This window comes from Engystomops pustulosus, chromosome 10, assembly GCF_040894005.1.
Source record: "Engystomops pustulosus chromosome 10, aEngPut4.maternal, whole genome shotgun sequence".
In the NCBI taxonomy this organism is placed as follows: domain Eukaryota; kingdom Metazoa; phylum Chordata; class Amphibia; order Anura; family Leptodactylidae; genus Engystomops; species Engystomops pustulosus.
This window is the reverse complement of record NC_092420.1, coordinates 66,800,034-66,825,511: the sequence shown is the minus strand read 5'-3', so window position 1 is coordinate 66,825,511 and position 25,478 is coordinate 66,800,034. Positions and strand designations below refer to the sequence as shown.

The 25,478-nt window shown below is 46.1% G+C and overlaps 1 long non-coding RNA gene across 3 annotated transcripts in view; it reads right to left on the bottom strand.

Moving 5' to 3' along the window:
* The window catches only part of LOC140104045 (uncharacterized), a 218,363-nt gene that overhangs the window by 110,635 nt on the left and 82,250 nt on the right, over positions 1-25,478 (bottom strand). The gene's annotated exons all lie outside the window — the stretch shown is intronic.

Here is a 25,478-nt window from a genome sequence, read left to right as displayed (position 1 = left end):
CCATCCTGAGGCTCCGCCCAGTCTATGGCCTGTACAATATGACAGCATTTATAGGTATTAAAGGGAAGGGATAGATGCCCTCCTATTCTGACTGACAAGCAATGGTAGATTCTCACTGGTCCGTTTTAGGCGGCCATCCAGGGGCCTATGACCACCCGAAAGGTTAATTAAAGGGCTGACAAGAAAGGCGAGTTCCCCTCTAGTGTTAGTTTTTTGTTGTGTGTGTATGAAGTATATATGTATGTAAGAGCATGATTTGTGTGTGTTAGTATATCTGTATATAAGTGCATGGTGTGTGTGAGTATGTTAGTATATACATATGTGTGTATGTGGTAGTATGTGTATGCAAATAAATGATGTGTGTATATATATATAAGCGGTAGCATATGGGGATGTGCATACAAATAGGTTTGTGTGAGTAGGTATATATGTGTATAGAGGTAAGTGTATGTGGATATTAGATATGAGACACTGCGTGCTCCGCTGCCATAGACCTCTATGGGGCTGTGATGCAGCCGCAAATTGAGCGGTCGTATCACGGCCCCTAATACGGTCATGTGTATGGGCCCCTATTGAGTTTATCTGTTTGTCTTGTGTCTGCACTTTGGAGTAAGGAGGGACCGTTTTGGTGGTTGTCCAGTGTCACCATTACAATGCCCTTTTTATGTAATGATATTTTCTACCAGCCTCCTTGTTTCCGACAGAAAATTTCCCAATCCACAAGCTCCATAGATCCCATTCCATCCTGTACTTGTCTCTCCTACTCGCTCTATTCCTTTGAGCCAGTCACGGAGGAAGAAGTGTCCAGGCTCCTTTCCCCCGCCCCACTACCTGCATCAGTGACCCCATCCCCTCACATCTTGTACAGTCCCTCTCCCCAGCAGACACTTCTCCCAAACTTTTAATATCTCTCTTTCTTGTGGTGTCTGTACCTCCTCCTTCAAGCATGCTGTTGTAACCCAGTGAAAAAAAGAACCCTCCTTGGACCCATATAGCACTGTTAACTACCGACCAGTCTCTAATCTGCACTTTATCTCCAAAATCCTGGAATGCTCGGTTTGTTGACGACTAACTGCACTTGAAATGCATCACCCTCATCCACAAAGCTCTGCGTAGTGCTGCAGCTCCCTACCTCTCTTCTGTCATCTCAGTCTACCGCCCAGCCTATGCTAATCAATCCTCGAGTGATCTAACATTACTTTCTTTCTTAATTCCAACCTCACCTCTCACTTCTTCCGAGCTACATCTATTTTCGGGGAATGCACTAGCTCGACCTATCAGGCTGATACCAAACTACCAAATGTTAGTCACCAATAACATACAACGTAACCAATATACACAGTGCCTGCTCCATTATAGCTAATAGTTACAGTACCTTCCCCCAGAAGTCAGTAAACCCAGGGCCTGCCCCCGGTAGCCACAGTGCTTTCCCCCTATGGCAAGCAGTCCCAGTGCCTGCCACGAGTAGTAAAAGTGCCTACCCCAGTAGTCACATTGCCTGCTCCAATAACCAATAGTCACAGTGATGCCCCCAGAAGCCAGTAGTCAAAGATACTGCCCCAAGTAACCAGTAGTTGCTGTGCTTGCCCCCTTAATCATGGTTGCTCCCAGAATTGACAGTGATGCCCCCAGTAGCCAAAAGTCACTGTGCCTACTCGCAGTAGCCACAGAGCCTACCCAATAGCCAGTATTCAAAGAGCCTACACCCAGTATCCAGTAGTCACAGTGCTTCCCCGTGCCGGGTAAGGCATAAAAGGTCCGGAGCCTGTGACCTACGAGGCTAGGACCCGGCGCAGCCACACTTGAGTGAGATTGCACTGCTGACACATGGGGGGCGCCGTCAGCTTCCCATCTCACAGGCCTCCTGTGTCCTGGAGGTCAGGCCACAAGGAGGGAGCCAAATCGCAGCTTCCCCCCTGCTTGTTGCGTCGGTAAGAATTTTAACAACCGCTTCCCGCGGGCCGGATAGCATCGGGCTTAACCCACCCCTGCATCTGTTATATGACAAGGCGCTGACCTTGTCATAAATTAGGTACACAGCCTTGCTAAAATTTACTCCATTAAGGGACTGGAGTAAATTGTAGAGCACCTTCGTGTTAGAAAACGAGAGTTAAAGTTAAGCAATTTTGGAAAGGTGTAGAAAAAGTCCATTTATGCAAAGCTTTTTGCAGAAATGGTGTAGAAAAAGAAACTAATCGGGGCTATGTGTAATTTTCGAAGCCAAAAAAGCCAGTGTGCCTTAACAGGATTAGTATAGAGAAAGCCCTGGTGTCTTTGTTAGGTCCCAAAAAAGGTGAGTTCTACTGACTGAAGAAGAAGTCTGTAGAGGAATGAAAGAAAAAATAAAAGGTGGGAGGGTGGCTTCCTGCCTGGCAGGGGCTATCAGGTGGGTGAGGTCATCATTTGCCTGGTGGCTGATGTTGGTCTCTGGGCTATGGGGGGCGGCTGGTGTGTCCAGGGGCGCTGGGCTGGGGGGCCCTGCTGCTCCCTGGCAGATGTGCATGATGCACATGGGTTCCAACCTAGCTTCACCCTGAGACATGTCTGAGCTGCACCTGGCTGCTGCTGAGCTCTCCATCCTGGCTAGCTCCAACCTTCCCTCCCAACTGTATAAGGGTATGAGCTCTGTGTTTATATGCCGTTAATGACATATTCTTTTACCTTAGGGAGACCTCCCTTATGTCAAGAAAAGATAAAGGAGCAAAAGATAGACCAATGTAAATAGAAAATGGTGGTAATCCACCTAGCTGGATGGAAAATTTGGAAAAATCCTGTAAAAGAAGGTACTTTTGGTGCCCTTGAGACACATTAGCTCATTTGCATATATGAGTGTTCCAGCATTCTGATTGGCTGATACCATCCTGAGGCTCCGCCCAGTCTATGGCCTGTACAATATGACAGCATTTATAGGTATTAAAGGGAAGGGATAGATGCCCTCCTATTCTGACTGACAAGCAATGGTAGATTCTCACTGGTCCGTTTTAGGCGGCCATCCGGGGGCCTATGACCACCCGAAAGGTTAATTAAAGGGCTGACAAGAAAGGCGAGTTCCCCTCTAGTGTTAGTTTTTTGTTGTGTGTGTATGAAGTATATATGTATGTAAGAGCATGATTTGTGTGTGTTAGTATATCTGTATATAAGTGCATGGTGTGTGTGAGTATGTTAGTATATACATATGTGTGTATGTGGTAGTATGTGTATGCAAATAAATGATGTGTGTATATATATATAAGCGGTAGCATATGGGGATGTGCATACAAATAGGTTTGTGTGAGTAGGTATATATGTGTATAGAGGTAAGTGTATGTGGATATTAGATATGAGACACTGCGTGCTCCGCTGCCATAGACCTCTATGGGGCTGTGATGCAGCCGCAAATTGAGCGGTCGTATCACGGCCCCTAATACGGTCATGTGTATGGGCCCCTATTGAGTTTATCTGTTTGTCTTGTGTCTGCACTTTGGAGTAAGGAGGGACCGTTTTGGTGGTTGTCCAGTGTCACCATTACAATGCCCTTTTTATGTAATGATATTTTCTACCAGCCTCCTTGTTTCCGACAGAAAATTTCCCAATCCACAAGCTCCATAGATCCCATTCCATCCTGTACTTGTCTCTCCTACTCGCTCTATTCCTTTGAGCCAGTCACGGAGGAAGAAGTGTCCAGGCTCCTTTCCCCCGCCCCACTACCTGCATCAGTGACCCCATCCCCTCACATCTTGTACAGTCCCTCTCCCCAGCAGACACTTCTCCCAAACTTTTAATATCTCTCTTTCTTGTGGTGTCTGTACCTCCTCCTTCAAGCATGCTGTTGTAACCCAGTGAAAAAAAGAACCCTCCTTGGACCCATATAGCACTGTTAACTACCGACCAGTCTCTAATCTGCACTTTATCTCCAAAATCCTGGAATGCTCGGTTTGTTGACGACTAACTGCACTTGAAATGCATCACCCTCATCCACAAAGCTCTGCGTAGTGCTGCAGCTCCCTACCTCTCTTCTGTCATCTCAGTCTACCGCCCAGCCTATGCTAATCAATCCTCGAGTGATCTAACATTACTTTCTTTCTTAATTCCAACCTCACCTCTCACTTCTTCCGAGCTACATCTATTTTCGGGGAATGCACTAGCTCGACCTATCAGGCTGATACCAAACTACCAAATGTTAGTCACCAATAACATACAACGTAACCAATATACACAGTGCCTGCTCCATTATAGCTAATAGTTACAGTACCTACCCCCAGAAGTCAGTAAACCCAGGGCCTGCCCCCGGTAGCCACAGTGCTTTCCCCCTATGGCAAGCAGTCCCAGTGCCTGCCACGAGTAGTAAAAGTGCCTACCCCAGTAGTCACATTGCCTGCTCCAATAACCAATAGTCACAGTGATGCCCCCAGAAGCCAGTAGTCAAAGATACTGCCCCAAGTAACCAGTAGTTGCTGTGCTTGCCCCCTTAATCATGGTTGCTCCCAGAATTGACAGTGATGCCCCCAGTAGCCAAAAGTCACTGTGCCTACTCGCAGTAGCCACAGAGCCTACCCAATAGCCAGTATTCAAAGAGCCTACACCCAGTATCCAGTAGTCACAGTGCTTCCCCGTGCCGGGTAAGGCATAAAAGGTCCGGAGCCTGTGACCTACGAGGCTAGGACCCGGCGCAGCCACACTTGAGTGAGATTGCACTGCTGACACATGGGGGGCGCCGTCAGCTTCCCATCTCACAGGCCTCCTGTGTCCTGGAGGTCAGGCCACAAGGAGGGAGCCAAATCGCAGCTTCCCCCCTGCTTGTTGCGTCGGTAAGAATTTTAACAACCGCTTCCCGCGGGCCGGATAGCATCGGGCTTAACCCACCCCTGCATCTGTTATATGACAAGGCGCTGACCTTGTCATAAATTAGGTACACAGCCTTGCTAAAATTTACTCCATTAAGGGACTGGAGTAAATTGTAGAGCACCTTCGTGTTAGAAAACGAGAGTTAAAGTTAAGCAATTTTGGAAAGGTGTAGAAAAAGTCCATTTATGCAAAGCTTTTTGCAGAAATGGTGTAGAAAAAGAAACTAATCGGGGCTATGTGTAATTTTCGAAGCCAAAAAAGCCAGTGTGCCTTAACAGGATTAGTATAGAGAAAGCCCTGGTGTCTTTGTTAGGTCCCAACTTCTTGGGAAAGAGAAAGCCCTGGTGTCTTTGTTAGGTCCCAACTTCTTCTTCAGTCTACTGACTGAAGAAGAAGTCTGTAGAGGAATGAAAGAAAAAATAAAAGGTGGGAGGGTGGCTTCCTGCCTGGCAGGGGCTATCAGGTGGGTGAGGTCATCATTTGCCTGGTGGCTGATGTTGGTCTCTGGGCTATGGGGGGCGGCTGGTGTGTCCAGGGGCGCTGGGCTGGGGGGCCCTGCTGCTCCCTGGCAGATGTGCATGATGCACATGGGTTCCAACCTAGCTTCACCCTGAGACATGTCTGAGCTGCACCTGGCTGCTGCTGAGCTCTCCATCCTGGCTAGCTCCAACCTTCCCTCCCAACTGTATAAGGGTATGAGCTCTGTGTTTATATGCCGTTAATGACATATTCTTTTACCTTAGGGAGACCTCCCTTATGTCAAGAAAAGATAAAGGAGCAAAAGATAGACCAATGTAAATAGAAAATGGTGGTAATCCACCTAGCTGGATGGAAAATTTGGAAAAATCCTGTAAAAGAAGGTACTTTTGGTGCCCTTGAGACACATTAGCTCATTTGCATATATGAGTGTTCCAGCATTCTGATTGGCTGATACCATCCTGAGGCTCCGCCCAGTCTATGGCCTGTACAATATGACAGCATTTATAGGTATTAAAGGGAAGGGATAGATGCCCTCCTATTCTGACTGACAAGCAATGGTAGATTCTCACTGGTCCGTTTTAGGCGGCCATCCGGGGGCCTATGACCACCCGAAAGGTTAATTAAAGGGCTGACAAGAAAGGCGAGTTCCCCTCTAGTGTTAGTTTTTTGTTGTGTGTGTATGAAGTATATATGTATGTAAGAGCATGATTTGTGTGTGTTAGTATATCTGTATATAAGTGCATGGTGTGTGTGAGTATGTTAGTATATACATATGTGTGTATGTGGTAGTATGTGTATGCAAATAAATGATGTGTGTATATATATATAAGCGGTAGCATATGGGTATGTGCATACAAATAGGTTTGTGTGTGTAGGTATATATGTGTATAGAGGTAAGTGTATGTGGATATTAGATATGAGACACTGCGTGCTCCGCTGCCATAGACCTCTATGGGGCTGTGATGCAGCCGCAAATTGAGCGGTCGTATCACGGCCCCTAATACGGTCATGTGTATGGGCCCCTATTGAGTTTATCTGTTTGTCTTGTGTCTGCACTTTGGAGTAAGGAGGGACCGTTTTGGTGGTTGTCCAGTGTCACCATTACAATGCCCTTTTTATGTAATGATATTTTCTACCAGCCTCCTTGTTTCCGACAGAAAATTTCCCAATCCACAAGCTCCATAGATCCCATTCCATCCTGTACTTGTCTCTCCTACTCGCTCTATTCCTTTGAGCCAGTCACGGAGGAAGAAGTGTCCAGGCTCCTTTCCCCCGCCCCACTACCTGCATCAGTGACCCCATCCCCTCACATCTTGTACAGTCCCTCTCCCCAGCAGACACTTCTCCCAAACTTTTAATATCTCTCTTTCTTGTGGTGTCTGTACCTCCTCCTTCAAGCATGCTGTTGTAACCCAGTGAAAAAAAGAACCCTCCTTGGACCCATATAGCACTGTTAACTACCGACCAGTCTCTAATCTGCACTTTATCTCCAAAATCCTGGAATGCTCGGTTTGTTGACGACTAACTGCACTTGAAATGCATCACCCTCATCCACAAAGCTCTGCGTAGTGCTGCAGCTCCCTACCTCTCTTCTGTCATCTCAGTCTACCGCCCAGCCTATGCTAATCAATCCTCGAGTGATCTAACATTACTTTCTTTCTTAATTCCAACCTCACCTCTCACTTCTTCCGAGCTACATCTATTTTCGGGGAATGCACTAGCTCGACCTATCAGGCTGATACCAAACTACCAAATGTTAGTCACCAATAACATACAACGTAACCAATATACACAGTGCCTGCTCCATTATAGCTAATAGTTACAGTAAGGAAGGAAGGCAGCAGCACTCCAGTAGGTAGAATAAATCAGGGTGATCTTTTATTTCAGATGCGACGTTTCGGTGTGTCCACCTTTTTCAAGAATATAACATAGTGATCAGTGTTTCTATATATGGACCAACCCATTTTCTGATTGGTCAAACAATTGTTTGTGCAATAGTTCAGTACAAAGACAATTTCTCAGTATACATTATAGTAGTGCATAGTACATAAATATTTACAAATGAAGTGTCAGTGCTACAATGAAAATTTGTGCATAAAGTGCATTATAAAAACAATAGTAATTCCTTGCTGGTCTAGGACCGCCCCATCGTCATTGAACGAATTTATGTAAATTAGCAGGGGGCTGTCATAGAACCGTGCCGAACCCGGGAAAACAGCGCCTCTTGCGTCATATCCGGTTGAAGCCGGAAGTCAAGTGGGTCACCTGACCGCTCGTCAGCCGCGCATGTGCACGGCATATTCTGAGGCGCAGCGGCCATATTGGTTGAGGGAAACAGGCGGGGCGCCTGAAGGTAAGTATAGTATTGAGATATTTACAGGATTTAGGAGACCGGTTACATACTGCGAAAGCAGTGTGTTCTTGCGGGACAAGTGGGTCGTTGCGGATCCGCGAAATGGCAGGTCCACATGAGCCCTCTTATCGTCCCATTGGTCACCAATAGGAAGAAGGACAAGAACTGTTCGAGTGAGAACCGCAGTGAGAACCGGACACATACTGTGTGAACAGTATGTGAGCGCAGGGACTAGTGGAGCACCTCAGAGACACAATTTTTGTAACTCTGTGCGTGTCTCCTTATCGTCCCACGGTTCACACTATCCGCGGACCTAGATGAAAGAGAAGGGAAGAAAAAGAGTATAAGACAGAGAGGTCGCTATAATTCCGGGAGGGGGTTTCGGTTGCAGCCAATTGATAGCCAATAGATTTTGCCGACGTATGGGGTCTTTTGGGTCCAAATACAGGAGGATCTAGAGTAAAACAAACAAATGTTACAAGATTAATATCGGAGAAAAAAAGGGAATTATCCCCTGCATTAATACACTTATGACTTTCAGAGGAGCCAGGGATGGTATAGCGGAGTATACAGATCAGTACCAACCTATTAACATAAGCATATTATATAACAGTGGTGAGATTAAATTCAATATTTAAACCCTGGGGTTGTAATGATTGAAGGCGGTGTATCCACTCCAGTTCTTTTTTCCGGAGGGTGTGTTCCCTATTACCCCCTCTCCTAAGGGGGAGAATACGATCAATGATTTGACATTTCAGGTCAGATTCCTTATGTCCCTTATCAGAAAAATGTCTACTGACTGGTAGGTCCAGTCTCTTTTTGCGGATGGTGTACCTGTGTTGTGTCAGCCTGGTTTTCAGGTCAAGAGTAGTTTCACCCACGTAAATCAGATTGCATGGGCATGATAGCTTATAGACTACAAAGTCGCTGTTGCAATCCAAATAATGTTTGATTCTGTAGGTGACCTCATTGTGAGTGAATGTGTTCCCTTTCACGATATAAGCGCAATTGATACACGAACGGCAGGGAAAACTACCAACCCTCAGTGTGCCGGTAAGAGTTTTTTGTATAGTTCTCCTCAAGGGCCCAACATCTGATTTCACCAGATGGTCCCTAATGTTTTTAGATCGTCTATATGAGAGAAGCGGAGGGTTTTTTAGTTCTGGTACACCAGAGGGATCACTGGCCAAGATTCGCCAGTGTTTTCTTATTATACTTGAGACTAGTGTACTATTGTCACTAAACGTGGAGACAAATGGGATTCTGGGGGTCCCTTCTTTCTTTTGGGCAGGCAATAGAAGAGCATCTCTATCTTTATTTTGCGCGGAAATCAAGTTTTTATTGATGACGCGTCTAGGGTAACCTCTTTGTTGAAATTTAGTGATCATTTGTTGTACATTCGTTTGATATTTGTCATCATCAGAAGAGATTCTTTTTACACGTAGAAACTGGCTGAGGGGCAGGGAATCAAGCATGGGACGTGGGTGGCTACTCTCATATCTTAAGATGGTATTCCTGTCCGTAGGTTTTGTGTAAAGGTCCGTGGTTATCTTGTTGTCAGTAAGTATGACTTGTACGTCCAAAAACTGTATTCTCTCGGTAGAGTGAACCAGTGTGAATTTTATGTCCTGGTCAATAGTGTTTAGGAATTCCTGAAATTCGAGGAGACTGTTGAGTGGGGCCGTCCAAAGGAGAAATATGTCGTCTATATATCGCCACCACCTCCGAACATGTTGGAAGTGGTGGGATACATAGACGTACTCCTCCTCTAGGCCGGCCATGACAATGTTTGCATAGCAGGGGGCCATGCTAGCCCCCATGGCAACCCCTTTCTGTTGAACGAAGAAGTTCTCTCCAAACAGAAAATAATTGTTAAACAAAACCATTTTAAGCAATTCCAAAATAAACAACATTTCTTGTTCATTAAAGTGCGACTGTCTTAGGCATTTTTCCACTACTCTCAGGCCGAGCTCGTGGTTGATAGATGTATATAAGGATACCACATCAAATGAGGCTAAAATGATAGAGGCAGTGTGTTCCAACTGAGTATCCTGTAATTTACATAGAAAATCAGACGTGTCCTGTATGTATGAGCGGCTGTTTACAGCAAAATCCCTGAGTACCCGGTCTAAAAAGATAGTAATATGTGAAAAGATGGAATCATTCCCCGATACAATCGGGCGTCCGGGGGGATTTTCTAAGTTTTTGTGGATTTTGGGCAGGACATAAATAACCGGGGTCACCGGATCGTCAATCCATAAGTACTTATGTAGCTCTTTGCTAATAATGCCTGTATGGAGGGCCTCGTCTAAGATATTTCTGATCCTACGTGCTAACTCGAATTTGGGGTCTGCAGAGACTTGTTTGTAAGTAGATGTATCGGCCAGCTGGCGGCGGATCTCAGACACATATTGGGCCTTGTCCATGACGACGACAGCACCACCATTGTCTGCGGGTTTAATGACGATGTCGTCGTCATGGGCAAGGTCCCTGAGCGCCGCAACCTCCAAACTGGTCATGTTATGGTGTGTTAGGCTGTTTTGTTGTCGCTGGCGTAGACAATGAATGTCATGTTTAACAGCTGTAGAGAATGCTTCAATGGCTGGTATCTCTACAGGGGGAGTAAAGTTGCTCTTATTGTGCAAACCAAACCTTTTAAGATCAAGAATCCCCGTGGGGTAATCGGGGGCTCTCTCAGTGTTAGAATCTGCCGTCTCGCGATTATGGAACCAATGTTTGAGTTTAATGTTGCGTACAAGCTTACAAATATCCATTTCAAGTTCAAACCAATTAGTGTAGGACCACGGACTAAATGATAAACCTTTTTGTAACACATTAATCTCATCACATGATAAAGTCTTAGAGGAAATATTTACCACTGCTAGCTGTGTCATTTCTTCTTGTTGGTCGTGGATCGCTGTGGTTGGGTGCGGCCCCTCATAGGTCTGTCTCTTTCGGAATCTGTAATGGTGTTTGCCCCCTCTCCTGGTTCGTCTGGGGCATGAGGTCCTATTCCTAAAAAAGGAGATGATAATTCTTCCCTCGGTGAACTGGTAGATTCCTGATTGTCGAGGGAAGAATTATCATCTCCTTTTTTAGGAATAGGACCTCATGCCCCAGACGAACCAGGAGAGGGGGCAAACACCATTACAGATTCCGAAAGAGACAGACCTATGAGGGGCCGCACCCAACCACAGCGATCCACGACCAACAAGAAGAAATGACACAGCTAGCAGTGGTAAATATTTCCTCTAAGACTTTATCATGTGATGAGATTAATGTGTTACAAAAAGGTTTATCATTTAGTCCGTGGTCCTACACTAATTGGTTTGAACTTGAAATGGATATTTGTAAGCTTGTACGCAACATTAAACTCAAACATTGGTTCCATAATCGCGAGACGGCAGATTCTAACACTGAGAGAGCCCCCGATTACCCCACGGGGATTCTTGATCTTAAAAGGTTTGGTTTGCACAATAAGAGCAACTTTACTCCCCCTGTAGAGATACCAGCCATTGAAGCATTCTCTACAGCTGTTAAACATGACATTCATTGTCTACGCCAGCGACAACAAAACAGCCTAACACACCATAACATGACCAGTTTGGAGGTTGCGGCGCTCAGGGACCTTGCCCATGACGACGACATCGTCATTAAACCCGCAGACAAGGGTGGTGCTGTCGTCGTCATGGACAAGGCCCAATATGTGTCTGAGATCCGCCGCCAGCTGGCCGATACATCTACTTACAAACAAGTCTCTGCAGACCCCAAATTCGAGTTAGCACGTAGGATCAGAAATATCTTAGACGAGGCCCTCCATACAGGCATTATTAGCAAAGAGCTACATAAGTACTTATGGATTGACGATCCGGTGACCCCGGTTATTTATGTCCTGCCCAAAATCCACAAAAACTTAGAAAATCCCCCCGGACGCCCGATTGTATCGGGGAATGATTCCATCTTTTCACATATTACTATCTTTTTAGACCGGGTACTCAGGGATTTTGCTGTAAACAGCCGCTCATACATACAGGACACGTCTGATTTTCTACGTAAATTACAGGATACTCAGTTGGAACACACTGCCTCTATCATTTTAGCCTCATTTGATGTGGTATCCTTATATACATCTATCAACCACGAGCTCGGCCTGAGAGTAGTGGAAAAATGCCTAAGACAGTCGCACTTTAATGAACAAGAAATGTTGTTTATTTTGGAATTGCTTAAAATGGTTTTGTTTAACAATTATTTTCTGTTTGGAGAGAACTTCTTCGTTCAACAGAAAGGGGTTGCCATGGGGGCTAGCATGGCCCCCTGCTATGCAAACATTGTCATGGCCGGCCTAGAGGAGGAGTACGTCTATGTATCCCACCACTTCCAACATGTTCGGAGGTGGTGGCGATATATAGACGACATATTTCTCCTTTGGACGGCCCCACTCAACAGTCTCCTCGAATTTCAGGAATTCCTAAACACTATTGACCAGGACATAAAATTCACACTGGTTCACTCTACCGAGAGAATACAGTTTTTGGACGTACAAGTCATACTTACTGACAACAAGATAACCACGGACCTTTACACAAAACCTACGGACAGGAATACCATCTTAAGATATGAGAGTAGCCACCCACGTCCCATGCTTGATTCCCTGCCCCTCAGCCAGTTTCTACGTGTAAAAAGAATCTCTTCTGATGATGACAAATATCAAACGAATGTACAACAAATGATCACTAAATTTCAACAAAGAGGTTACCCTAGACGCGTCATCAATAAAAACTTGATTTCCGCGCAAAATAAAGATAGAGATGCTCTTCTATTGCCTGCCCAAAAGAAAGAAGGGACCCCCAGAATCCCATTTGTCTCCACGTTTAGTGACAATAGTACACTAGTCTCAAGTATAATAAGAAAACACTGGCGAATCTTGGCCAGTGATCCCTCTGGTGTACCAGAACTAAAAAACCCTCCGCTTCTCTCATATAGACGATCTAAAAACATTAGGGACCATCTGGTGAAATCAGATGTTGGGCCCTTGAGGAGAACTATACAAAAAACTCTTACCGGCACACTGAGGGTTGGTAGTTTTCCCTGCCGTTCGTGTATCAATTGCGCTTATATCGTGAAAGGGAACACATTCACTCACAATGAGGTCACCTACAGAATCAAACATTATTTGGATTGCAACAGCGACTTTGTAGTCTATAAGCTATCATGCCCATGCAATCTGATTTACGTGGGTGAAACTACTCTTGACCTGAAAACCAGGCTGACACAACACAGGTACACCATCCGCAAAAAGAGACTGGACCTACCAGTCAGTAGACATTTTTCTGATAAGGGACATAAGGAATCTGACCTGAAATGTCAAATCATTGATCGTATTCTCCCCCTTAGGAGAGGGGGTAATAGGGAACACACCCTCCGGAAAAAAGAACTGGAGTGGATACACCGCCTTCAATCATTACAACCCCAGGGTTTAAATATTGAATTTAATCTCACCACTGTTATATAATATGCTTATGTTAATAGGTTGGTACTGATCTGTATACTCCGCTATACCATCCCTGGCTCCTCTGAAAGTCATAAGTGTATTAATGCAGGGGATAATTCCCTTTTTTTCTCCGATATTAATCTTGTAACATTTGTTTGTTTTACTCTAGATCCTCCTGTATTTGGACCCAAAAGACCCCATACGTCGGCAAAATCTATTGGCTATCAATTGGCTGCAACCAGGTGACCCACTTGACTTCCGGCTTCAACCGGATATGACGCAAGAGGCGCTGTTTTCCCGGGTTCGGCACGGTTCTATGACAGCCCCCTGCTAATTTACATAAATTCGTTCAATGACGATGGGGCGGTCCTAGACCAGCAAGGAATTACTATTGTTTTTATAATGCACTTTATGCACAAATTTTCATTGTAGCACTGACACTTCATTTGTAAATATTTATGTACTATGCACTACTATAATGTATACTGAGAAATTGTCTTTGTACTGAACTATTGCACAAACAATTGTTTGACCAATCAGAAAATGGGTTGGTCCATATATAGAAACACTGATCACTATGTTATATGCTTGAAAAAGGTGGACACACCGAAACGTCGCATCTGAAATAAAAGATCACCCTGATTTATTCTACCTACTGGAGTGCTGCTGCCTTCCTTCCTTATATCATTTGGTCCGTGCCGCGGATATCCAGATTTTTTGCACCCAGGCCGTTTGGTTGTGCTGCCTTGGACTTTCTTTGTTTTGTATAATAGTTACAGTACCTACCCCCAGAAGTCAGTAAACCCAGGGCCTGCCCCCGGTAGCCACAGTGCTTTCCCCCTATGGCAAGCAGTCCCAGTGCCTGCCACGAGTAGTAAAAGTGCCTACCCCAGTAGTCACATTGCCTGCTCCAATAACCAATAGTCACAGTGATGCCCCCAGAAGCCAGTAGTCAAAGATACTGCCCCAAGTAACCAGTAGTTGCTGTGCTTGCCCCCTTAATCATGGTTGCTCCCAGAATTGACAGTGATGCCCCCAGTAGCCAAAAGTCACTGTGCCTACTCGCAGTAGCCACAGAGCCTACCCAATAGCCAGTATTCAAAGAGCCTACACCCAGTATCCAGTAGTCACAGTGCTTCCCCGTGCCGGGTAAGGCATAAAAGGTCCGGAGCCAGTGACCTACGAGGCTAGGACCCGGCGCAGCCACACTTGAGTGAGATTGCACTGCTGACACATGGGGGGCGCCGTCAGCTTCCCATCTCACAGGCCTCCTGTGTCCTGGAGGTCAGGCCACAAGGAGGGAGCCAAATCGCAGCTTCCCCCCTGCTTGTTGCGTCGGTAAGAATTTTAACAACCGCTTCCCGCGGGCCGGATAGCATCGGGCTTAACCCACCCCTGCATCTGTTATATGACAAGGCGCTGACCTTGTCATAAATTAGGTACACAGCCTTGCTAAAATTTACTCCATTAAGGGACTGGAGTAAATTGTAGAGCACCTTCGTGTTAGAAAACGAGAGTTAAAGTTAAGCAATTTTGGAAAGGTGTAGAAAAAGTCCATTTATGCAAAGCTTTTTGCAGAAATGGTGTAGAAAAAGAAACTAATCGGGGCTATGTGTAATTTTCGAAGCCAAAAAAGCCAGTGTGCCTTAACAGGATTAGTATAGAGAAAGCCCTGGTGTCTTTGTTAGGTCCCAAAAAAGGTGAGTTCTACTGACTGAAGAAGAAGTCTGTAGAGGAATGAAAGAAAAAATAAAAGGTGGGAGGGTGGCTTCCTGCCTGGCAGGGGCTATCAGGTGGGTGAGGTCATCATTTGCCTGGTGGCTGATGTTGGTCTCTGGGCTATGGGGGGCGGCTGGTGTGTCCAGGGGCGCTGGGCTGGGGGGCCCTGCTGCTCCCTGGCAGATGTGCATGATGCACATGGGTTCCAACCTAGCTTCACCCTGAGACATGTGTGAGCTGCACCTGGCTGCTGCTGAGCTCTCCATCCTGGCTAGCTCCAACCTTCCCTCCCAACTGTATAAGGGTATGAGCTCTGTGTTTATATGCCGTTAATGACATATTCTTTTACCTTAGGGAGACCTCCCTTATGTCAAGAAAAGATAAAGGAGCAAAAGATAGACCAATGTAAATAGAAAATGGTGGTAATCCACCTAGCTGGATGGAAAATTTGGAAAAATCCTGTAAAAGAAGGTACTTTTGGTGCCCTTGAGACACATTAGCTCATTTGCATATATGAGTGTTCCAGCATTCTGATTGGCTGATACCATCCTGAGGCTCCGCCCAGTCTATGGCCTGTACAATATGACAGCATTTATAGGTATTAAAGGGAAGGGATAGATGCCCTCCTATTCTGACTGACAAGCAATGGTAGATTCTCACTGGTCCGTTTTAGGCGGCCATCCGGGGGCCTATGACCACCCGAAAGGTTAATTAAAGGGCTGACAAGAAAGGCGAGTTCCCCTCTAGTGTTAGTTTTTTGTTGTGTGTGTATGAAGTATATATGTATGTAAGAGCATGATTTGTGTGTGGTAGTATATCTGTATATAAGTGCATGGTGTGTGTGAGTATGTTAGTATATACATATGTGTGTATGTGGTAGTATGTGTATGCAAATAAATGATGTGTGTATATATATATATAAGCGGTAGCATATGGGTATGTGCATACAAATAGGTTTGTGTGTGTAGGTATATATGTGTATAGAGGTAAGTGTATGTGGATATTAGATATGAGACACTGCGTGCTCCGCTGCCATAGACCTCTATGGGGCTGTGATGCAGCCGCAAATTGAGCGGTCGTATCACGGCCCCTAATACGGTCATGTGTATGGGCCCCTATTGAGTTTATCTGTTTGTCTTGTGTCTGCACTTTGGAGTAAGGAGGGACCGTTTTGGTGGTTGTCCAGTGTCACCATTACAATGCCCTTTTTATGTAATGATATTTTCTACCAGCCTCCTTGTTTCCGACAGAAAATTTCCCAATCCACAAGCTCCATAGATCCCATTCTATCCTGTACTTGTCTCTCCTACTCGCTCTATTCCTTTGAGCCAGTCACGGAGGAAGAAGTGTCCAGGCTCCTTTCCCCCGCCCCACTACCTGCATCAGTGACCCCATCCCCTCACATCTTGTACAGTCCCTCTCCCCAGCAGACACTTCTCCCAAACTTTTAATATCTCTCTTTCTTGTGGTGTCTGTACCTCCTCCTTCAAGCATGCTGTTGTAACCCAGTGAAAAAAAGAACCCTCCTTGGACCCATATAGCACTGTTAACTACCGACCAGTCTCTAATCTGCACTTTATCTCCAAAATCCTGGAATGCTCGGTTTGTTGACGACTAACTGCACTTGAAATGCATCACCCTCATCCACAAAGCTCTGCGTAGTGCTGCAGCTCCCTACCTCTCTTCTGTCATCTCAGTCTACCGCCCAGCCTATGCTAATCAATCCTCGAGTGATCTAACATTACTTTCTTTCTTAATTCCAACCTCACCTCTCACTTCTTCCGAGCTACATCTATTTTCGGGGAATGCACTAGCTCGACCTATCAGGCTGATACCAAACTACCAAATGTTAGTCACCAATAACATACAACGTAACCAATATACACAGTGCCTGCTCCATTATAGCTAATAGTTACAGTACCTACCCCCAGAAGTCAGTAAACCCAGGGCCTGCCCCCGGTAGCCACAGTGCTTTCCCCCTATGGCAAGCAGTCCCAGTGCCTGCCACGAGTAGTAAAAGTGCCTACCCCAGTAGTCACATTGCCTGCTCCAATAACCAATAGTCACAGTGATGCCCCCAGAAGCCAGTAGTCAAAGATACTGCCCCAAGTAACCAGTAGTTGCTGTGCTTGCCCCCTTAATCATGGTTGCTCCCAGAATTGACAGTGATGCCCCCAGTAGCCAAAAGTCACTGTGCCTACTCGCAGTAGCCACAGAGCCTACCCAATAGCCAGTATTCAAAGAGCCTACACCCAGTATCCAGTAGTCACAGTGCTTCCCCGTGCCGGGTAAGGCATAAAAGGTCCGGAGCCAGTGACCTACGAGGCTAGGACCCGACGCAGCCACACTTGAGTGAGATTGCACTGCTGACACATGGGGGGCGCCGTCAGCTTCCCATCTCATAGGCCTCCTGTGTCCTGGAGGTCAGGCCACAAGGAGGGAGCCAAATCGCAGCTTCCCCCCTGCTTCCCGCGAGTCGCATAGCATCGGGCTTAACCCACCCCTGCATCTGTTATATGACAAGGCGCTGACCTTGTCATAAATTAGGTACACAGCCTTGCTAAAATTTACTCCATTAAGGGACTGGAGTAAATTGTAGAGCACCTTCGTGTTAGAAAACGAGAGTTAAAGTTAAGCAATTTTGGAAAGGTGTAGAAAAAGTCCATTTATGCAAAGCTTTTTGCAGAAATGGTGTAGAAAAAGAAACTAATCGGGGCTATGTGTAATTTTCGAAGCCAAAAAAGCCAGTGTGCCTTAACAGGATTAGTATAGAGAAAGCCCTGGTGTCTTTGTTAGGTCCCAAAAAAGGTGAGTTCTACTGACTGAAGAAGAAGTCTGTAGAGGAATGAAAGAAAAAATAAAAGGTGGGAGGGTGGCTTCCTGCCTGGCAGGGGCTATCAGGTGGGTGAGGTCATCATTTGCCTGGTGGCTGATGTTGGTCTCTGGGCTATGGGGGCGGCTGGTGTGTCCAGGGGCGCTGGGCTGGGGGGCCCTGCTGCTCCCTGGCAGATGTGCATGATGCACATGGGTTCCAACCTAGCTTCACCCTGAGACATGTCTGAGCTTCACCTGGCTGCTGCTGAGCTCTCCATCCTGGCTAGCTCCAACCTTCCCTCCCAACTGTATAAGGGTATGAGCTCTGTGTTTATATGCCGTTAATGACATATTCTTTTACCTTAGGGAGACCTCCCTTATGTCAAGAAAAGATAAAGGAGCAAAAGATAGACCAATGTAAATAGAAAATGGTGGTAATCCACCTAGCTGGATGGAAAATTTGGAAAAATCCTGTAAAAGAAGGTACTTTTGGTGCCCTTGAGACACATTAGCTCATTTGCATATATGAGTGTTCCAGCATTCTGATTGGCTGATACCATCCTGAGGCTCCGCCCAGTCTATGGCCTGTACAATATGACAGCATTTATAGGTATTAAAGGGAAGGGATAGATGCCCTCCTATTCTGACTGACAAGCAATGGTAGATTCTCACTGGTCCGTTTTAGGCGGCCATCCGGGGGCCTATGACCACCCGAAAGGTTAATTAAAGGGCTGACAAGAAAGGCGAGTTCCCCTCTAGTGTTAGTTTTTTGTTGTGTGTGTATGAAGTATATATGTATGTAAGAGCATGATTTGTGTGTGGTAGTATATCTGTATATAAGTGCATGGTGTGTGTGAGTATGTTAGTATATACATATGTGTGTATGTGGTAGTATGTGTATGCAAATAAATGATGTGTGTATATATATATAAGCGGTAGCATATGGGGATGTGCATACAAATAGGTTTGTGTGAGTAGGTATATATGTGTATAGAGGTAAGTGTATGTGGATATTAGATATGAGACACTGCATGCTCCGCTGCCATAGACCTCTATGGGGCTGTGATGCAGCCGCAAATTGAGCGGTCGTATCACGGCCCCTAATACGGTCATGTGTATGGGCCCCTATTGAGTTTATCTGTTTGTCTTGTGTCTGCACTTTGGAGTAAGGAGGGACCGTTTTGGTGGTTGTCCAGTGTCACCATTACAATGCCCTTTTTATGTAATGATATTTTCTACCAGCCTCCTTGTTTCCGACAGAAAATTTCCCAATCCACAAGCTCCATAGATCCCATTCTATCCTGTACTTGTCTCTCCTACTCGCTCTATTCCTTTGAGCCAGTCACGGAGGAAGAAGTGTCCAGGCTCCTTTCCCCCGCCCCATCAGTGACCCCATCCCCTCACATCTTGTACAGTCCCTCTCCCCAGCAGACACTTCTCCCAAACTTTTAATATCTCTCTTTCTTGTGGTGTCTGTACCTCCTCCTTCAAGCATGCTGTTGTAACCCAGTGAAAAAAAGAACCCTCCTTGGACCCATATAGCACTGTTAACTACCGACCAGTCTCTAATCTGCACTTTATCTCCAAAATCCTGGAATGCTCGGTTTGTTGACGACTAACTGCACTTGAAATGCATCACCCTCATCCACAAAGCTCTGCGTAGTGCTGCAGCTCCCTACCTCTCTTCTGTCATCTCAGTCTACCGCCCAGCCTATGCTAATCAATCCTCGAGTGATCTAACATTCCTTTCTTTCTTAATTCCAACCTCACCTCTCACTTCTTCCGAGCTACATCTATTTTCGGGGAATGCACTAGCTCGACCTATCAGGCTGATACCAAACTACCAAATGTTAGTCACCAATAACATACAACGTAACCAATATACACAGTGCCTGCTCCATTATAGCTAATAGTTACAGTACCTACCCCCAGAAGTCAGTAAACCCAGGGCCTGCCCCCGGTAGCCACAGTGCTTTCCCCCTATGGCAAGCAGTCCCAGTGCCTGCCACGAGTAGTAAAAGTGCCTACCCCAGTAGTCACATTGCCTGCTCCAATAACCAATAGTCACAGTGATGCCCCCAGAAGCCAGTAGTCAAAGATACTGCCCCAAGTAACCAGTAGTTGCTGTGCTTGCCCCCTTAATCATGGTTGCTCCCAGAATTGACAGTGATGCCCCCAGTAGCCAAAAGTCACTGTGCCTACTCGCAGTAGCCACAGAGCCTACCCAATAGCCAGTATTCAAAGAGCCTACACCCAGTATCCAGTAGTCACAGTGCTTCCCCGTGCCGGGTAAGGCATAAAAGGTCCGGAGCCTGTGACCTACGAGGCTAGGACCCGGCGCAGCCACACTTGAGTGAGATTGCACTGCTGACACATGGGGGGCGCCGTCAGCTTCCCATCTCACAGGCCTCCTGTGTCCTGGAGGTCAGGCCACAAGGAGGGAGCCAAATCGCAGCTTCCCCCCTGCTTGTTGCGTCGGTAAGAATTTTAACAACCGCTTCCCGCGGGCCGGATAGCATCGGGCTTAACCCACCCCTGCATCTGTTATATGACAAGGCGCTGACCTTGTCATAAATTAGGTACACAGCCTTGCTAAAATTTACTCCATTAAGGGACTGGAGTAAATTGTAGAGCACCTTCGTGTTAGAAAACGAGAGTTAAAGTTAAGCAATTTTGGAAAGGTGTAGAAAAAGTCCATTTATGCAAAGCTTTTTGCAGAAATGGTGTAGAAAAAGAAACTAATCGGGGCTATGTGTAATTTTCGAAGCCAAAAAAGCCAGTGTGCCTTAACAGGATTAGTATAGAGAAAGCCCTGGTGTCTTTGTTAGGTCCCAAAAAAGGTGAGTTCTACTGACTGAAGAAGAAGTCTGTAGAGGAATGAAAGAAAAAATAAAAGGTGGGAGGGTGGCTTCCTGCCTGGCAGGGGCTATCAGGTGGGTGAGGTCATCATTTGCCTGGTGGCTGATGTTGGTCTCTGGGCTATGGGGGCGGCTGGTGTGTCCAGGGGCGCTGGGCTGGGGGGCCCTGCTGCTCCCTGGCAGATGTGCATGATGCACATGGGTTCCAACCTAGCTTCACCCTGAGACATGTGTGAGCTGCACCTGGCTGCTGCTGAGCTCTCCATCCTGGCTAGCTCCAACCTTCCCTCCCAACTGTATAAGGGTATGAGCTCTGTGTTTATATGCCGTTAATGACATATTCTTTTACCTTAGGGAGACCTCCCTTATGTCAAGAAAAGATAAAGGAGCAAAAGATAGACCAATGTAAATAGAAAATGGTGGTAATCCACCTAGCTGGATGGAAAATTTGGAAAAATCCTGTAAAAGAAGGTACTTTTGGTGCCCTTGAGACACATTAGCTCATTTGCATATATGAGTGTTCCAGCATTCTGATTGGCTGATACCATCCTGAGGCTCCGCCCAGTCTATGGCCTGTACAATATGACAGCATTTATAGGTATTAAAGGGAAGGGATAGATGCCCTCCTATTCTGACTGACAAGCAATGGTAGATTCTCACTGGTCCGTTTTAGGCGGCCATCCGGGGGCCTATGACCACCCGAAAGGTTAATTAAAGGGCTGACAAGAAAGGCGAGTTCCCCTCTAGTGTTAGTTTTTTGTTGTGTGTGTATGAAGTATATATGTATGTAAGAGCATGATTTGTGTGTGTTAGTATATCTGTATATAAGTGCATGGTGTGTGTGAGTATGTTAGTATATACATATGTGTGTATGTGGTAGTATGTGTATGCAAATAAATGATGTGTGTATATATATATAAGCGGTAGCATATGGGGATGTGCATACAAATAGGTTTGTGTGTGTAGGTATATATGTGTATAGAGGTAAGTGTATGTGGATATTAGATATGAGACACTGCGTGCTCCGCTGCCATAGACCTCTATGGGGCTGTGATGCAGCCGCAAATTGAGCGGTCGTATCACGGCCCCTAATACGGTCATGTGTATGGGCCCCTATTGAGTTTATCTGTTTGTCTTGTGTCTGCACTTTGGAGTAAGGAGGGACCGTTTTGGTGGTTGTCCAGTGTCACCATTACAATGCCCTTTTTATGTAATGATATTTTCTACCAGCCTCCTTGTTTCCGACAGAAAATTTCCCAATCCACAAGCTCCATAGATCCCATTCTATCCTGTACTTGTCTCTCCTACTCGCTCTATTCCTTTGAGCCAGTCACGGAGGAAGAAGTGTCCAGGCTCCTTTCCCCCGCCCCACTACCTGCATCAGTGACCCCATCCCCTCACATCTTGTACAGTCCCTCTCCCCAGCAGACACTTCTCCCAAACTTTTAATATCTCTCTTTCTTGTGGTGTCTGTACCTCCTCCTTCAAGCATGCTGTTGTAACCCAGTGAAAAAAAGAACCCTCCTTGGACCCATATAGCACTGTTAACTACCGACCAGTCTCTAATCTGCACTTTATCTCCAAAATCCTGGAATGCTCGGTTTGTTGACGACTAACTGCACTTGAAATGCATCACCCTCATCCACAAAGCTCTGCGTAGTGCTGCAGCTCCCTACCTCTCTTCTGTCATCTCAGTCTACCGCCCAGCCTATGCTAATCAATCCTCGAGTGATCTAACATTACTTTCTTTCTTAATTCCAACCTCACCTCTCACTTCTTCCGAGCTACATCTATTTTCGGGGAATGCACTAGCTCGACCTATCAGGCTGATACCAAACTACCAAATGTTAGTCACCAATAACATACAACGTAACCAATATACACAGTGCCTGCTCCATTATAGCTAATAGTTACAGTACCTTCCCCCAGAAGTCAGTAAACCCAGGGCCTGCCCCCGGTAGCCACAGTGCTTTCCCCCTATGGCAAGCAGTCCCAGTGCCTGCCACGAGTAGTAAAAGTGCCTACCCCAGTAGTCACATTGCCTGCTCCAATAACCAATAGTCACAGTGATGCCCCCAGAAGCCAGTAGTCAAAGATACTGCCCCAAGTAACCAGTAGTTGCTGTGCTTGCCCCCTTAATCATGGTTGCTCCCAGAATTGACAGTGATGCCCCCAGTAGCCAAAAGTCACTGTGCCTACTCGCAGTAGCCACAGAGCCTACCCAATAGCCAGTATTCAAAGAGCCTACACCCAGTATCCAGTAGTCACAGTGCTTCCCCGTGCCGGGTAAGGCATAAAAGGTCCGGAGCCTGTGACCTACGAGGCTAGGACCCGGCGCAGCCACACTTGAGTGAGATTGCACTGCTGACACATGGGGGGCGCCGTCAGCTTCCCATCTCACAGGCCTCCTGTGTCCTGGAGGTCAGGCCACAAGGAGGGAGCCAAATCGCAGCTTCCCCCCTGCTTGTTGCGTCGGTAAGAATTTTAACAACCGCTTCCCGCGGGCCGGATAGCATCGGGCTTAACCCATCCCTGCATCTGTTATATGACAAGGCGCTGACCTTGTCATAAATTAGGTACACAGCCTTGCTAAAATTTACTCCATTAAGGGACTGGAGTAAATTGTAGAGCACCTTCGTGTTAGAAAACGAGAGTTAAAGTTAAGCAATTTTGGAAAGGTGTAGAAAAAGTCCATTTATGCAAAGCTTTTTGCAGAAATGGTGTAGAAAAAGAAACTAATCGGGGCTATGTGTAATTTTCGAAGCCAAAAAAGCCAGTGTGCCTTAACAGGATTAGTATAGAGAAAGCCCTGGTGTCTTTGTTAGGTCCCAAAAAAGGTGAGTTCTACTGACTGAAGAAGAAGTCTGTAGAGGAATGAAAGAAAAAATAAAAGGTGGGAGGGTGGCTTCCTGCCTGGCAGGGGCTATCAGGTGGGTGAGGTCATCATTTGCCTGGTGGCTGATGTTGGTCTCTGGGCTATGGGGGGCGGCTGGTGTGTCCAGGGGCGCTGGGCTGGGGGGCCCTGCTGCTCCCTGGCAGATGTGCATGATGCACATGGGTTCCAACCTAGCTTCACCCTGAGACATGTGTGAGCTTCACCTGGCTGCTGCTGAGCTCTCCATCCTGGCTAGCTCCAACCTTCCCTCCCAACTGTATAAGGGTATGAGCTCTGTGTTTATATGCCGTTAATGACATATTCTTTTACCTTAGGGAGACCTCCCTTATGTCAAGAAAAGATAAAGGAGCAAAAGATAGACCAATGTAAATAGAAAATGGTGGTAATCCACCTAGCTGGATGGAAAATTTGGAAAAATCCTGTAAAAGAAGGTACTTTTGGTGCCCTTGAGACACATTAGCTCATTTGCATATATGAGTGTTCCAGCATTCTGATTGGCTGATACCATCCTGAGGCTCCGCCTAGTCTATGGCCTGTACAATATGACAGCATTTATAGGTATTAAAGGGAAGGGATAGATGCCCTCCTATTCTGACTGACAAGCAATGGTAGATTCTCACTGGTCCGTTTTAGGCGGCCATCCGAGGGCCTATGACCACCCGAAAGGTTAATTAAAGGGCTGACAAGAAAGGCGAGTTCCCCGCTAGTGTTAGTTTTTTGTTGTGTGTGTATGAAGTATATATGTATGTAAGAGCATGATTTGTGTGTGTTAGTATATCTGTATATAAGTGCATGGTGTGTGTGAGTATGTTAGTATATACATATGTGTGTATGTGGTAGTATGTGTATGCAAATAAATGATGTGTGTATATATATATATAAGCGGTAGCATATGGGTATGTGCATACAAATAGGTTTGTGTGTGTAGGTATATATGTGTATAGAGGTAAGTGTATGTGGATATTAGATATGAGACACTGCGTGCTCCGCTGCCATAGACCTCTATGGGGCTGTGATGCAGCCGCAAATTGAGCGGTCGTATCACGGCCCCTAATACGGTCATGTGTATGGGCCCCTATTGAGTTTATCTGTTTGTCTTGTGTCTGCACTTTGGAGTAAGGAGGGACCGTTTTGGTGGTTGTCCAGTGTCACCATTACAATGCCCTTTTTATGTAATGATATTTTCTACCAGCCTCCTTGTTTCCGACAGAAAATTTCCCAATCCACAAGCTCCATAGATCCCATTCTATCCTGTACTTGTCTCTCCTACTCGCTCTATTCCTTTGAGCCAGTCACGGAGGAAGAAGTGTCCAGGCTCCTTTCCCCCGCCCCACTACCTGCATCAGTGACCCCATCCCCTCACATCTTGTACAGTCCCTCTCCCCAGCAGACACTTCTCCCAAACTTTTAATATCTCTCTTTCTTGTGGTGTCTGTACCTCCTCCTTCAAGCATGCTGTTGTAACCCAGTGAAAAAAAGAACCCTCCTTGGACCCATATAGCACTGTTAACTACCGACCAGTCTCTAATCTGCACTTTATCTCCAAAATCCTGGAATGCTCGGTTTGTTGACAACTAACTGCACTTGAAATGCATCACCCTCATCCACAAAGCTCTGCGTAGTGCTGCAGCTCCCTACCTCTCTTCTGTCATCTCAGTCTACCGCCCAGCCTATGCTAATCAATCCTCGAGTGATCTAACATTACTTTCTTTCTTAATTCCAACCTCACCTCTCACTTCTTCCGAGCTACATCTATTTTCGGGGAATGCACTAGCTCGACCTATCAGGCTGATACCAAACTACCAAATGTTAGTCACCAATAACATACAACGTAACCAATATACACAGTGCCTGCTCCATTATAGCTAATAGTTACAGTACCTACCCCCAGAAGTCAGTAAACCCAGGGCCTGCCCCCGGTAGCCACAGTGCTTTCCCCCTATGGCAAGCAGTCCCAGTGCCTGCCACGAGTAGTAAAAGTGCCTACCCCAGTAGTCACATTGCCTGCTCCAATAACCAATAGTCACAGTGATGCCCCCAGAA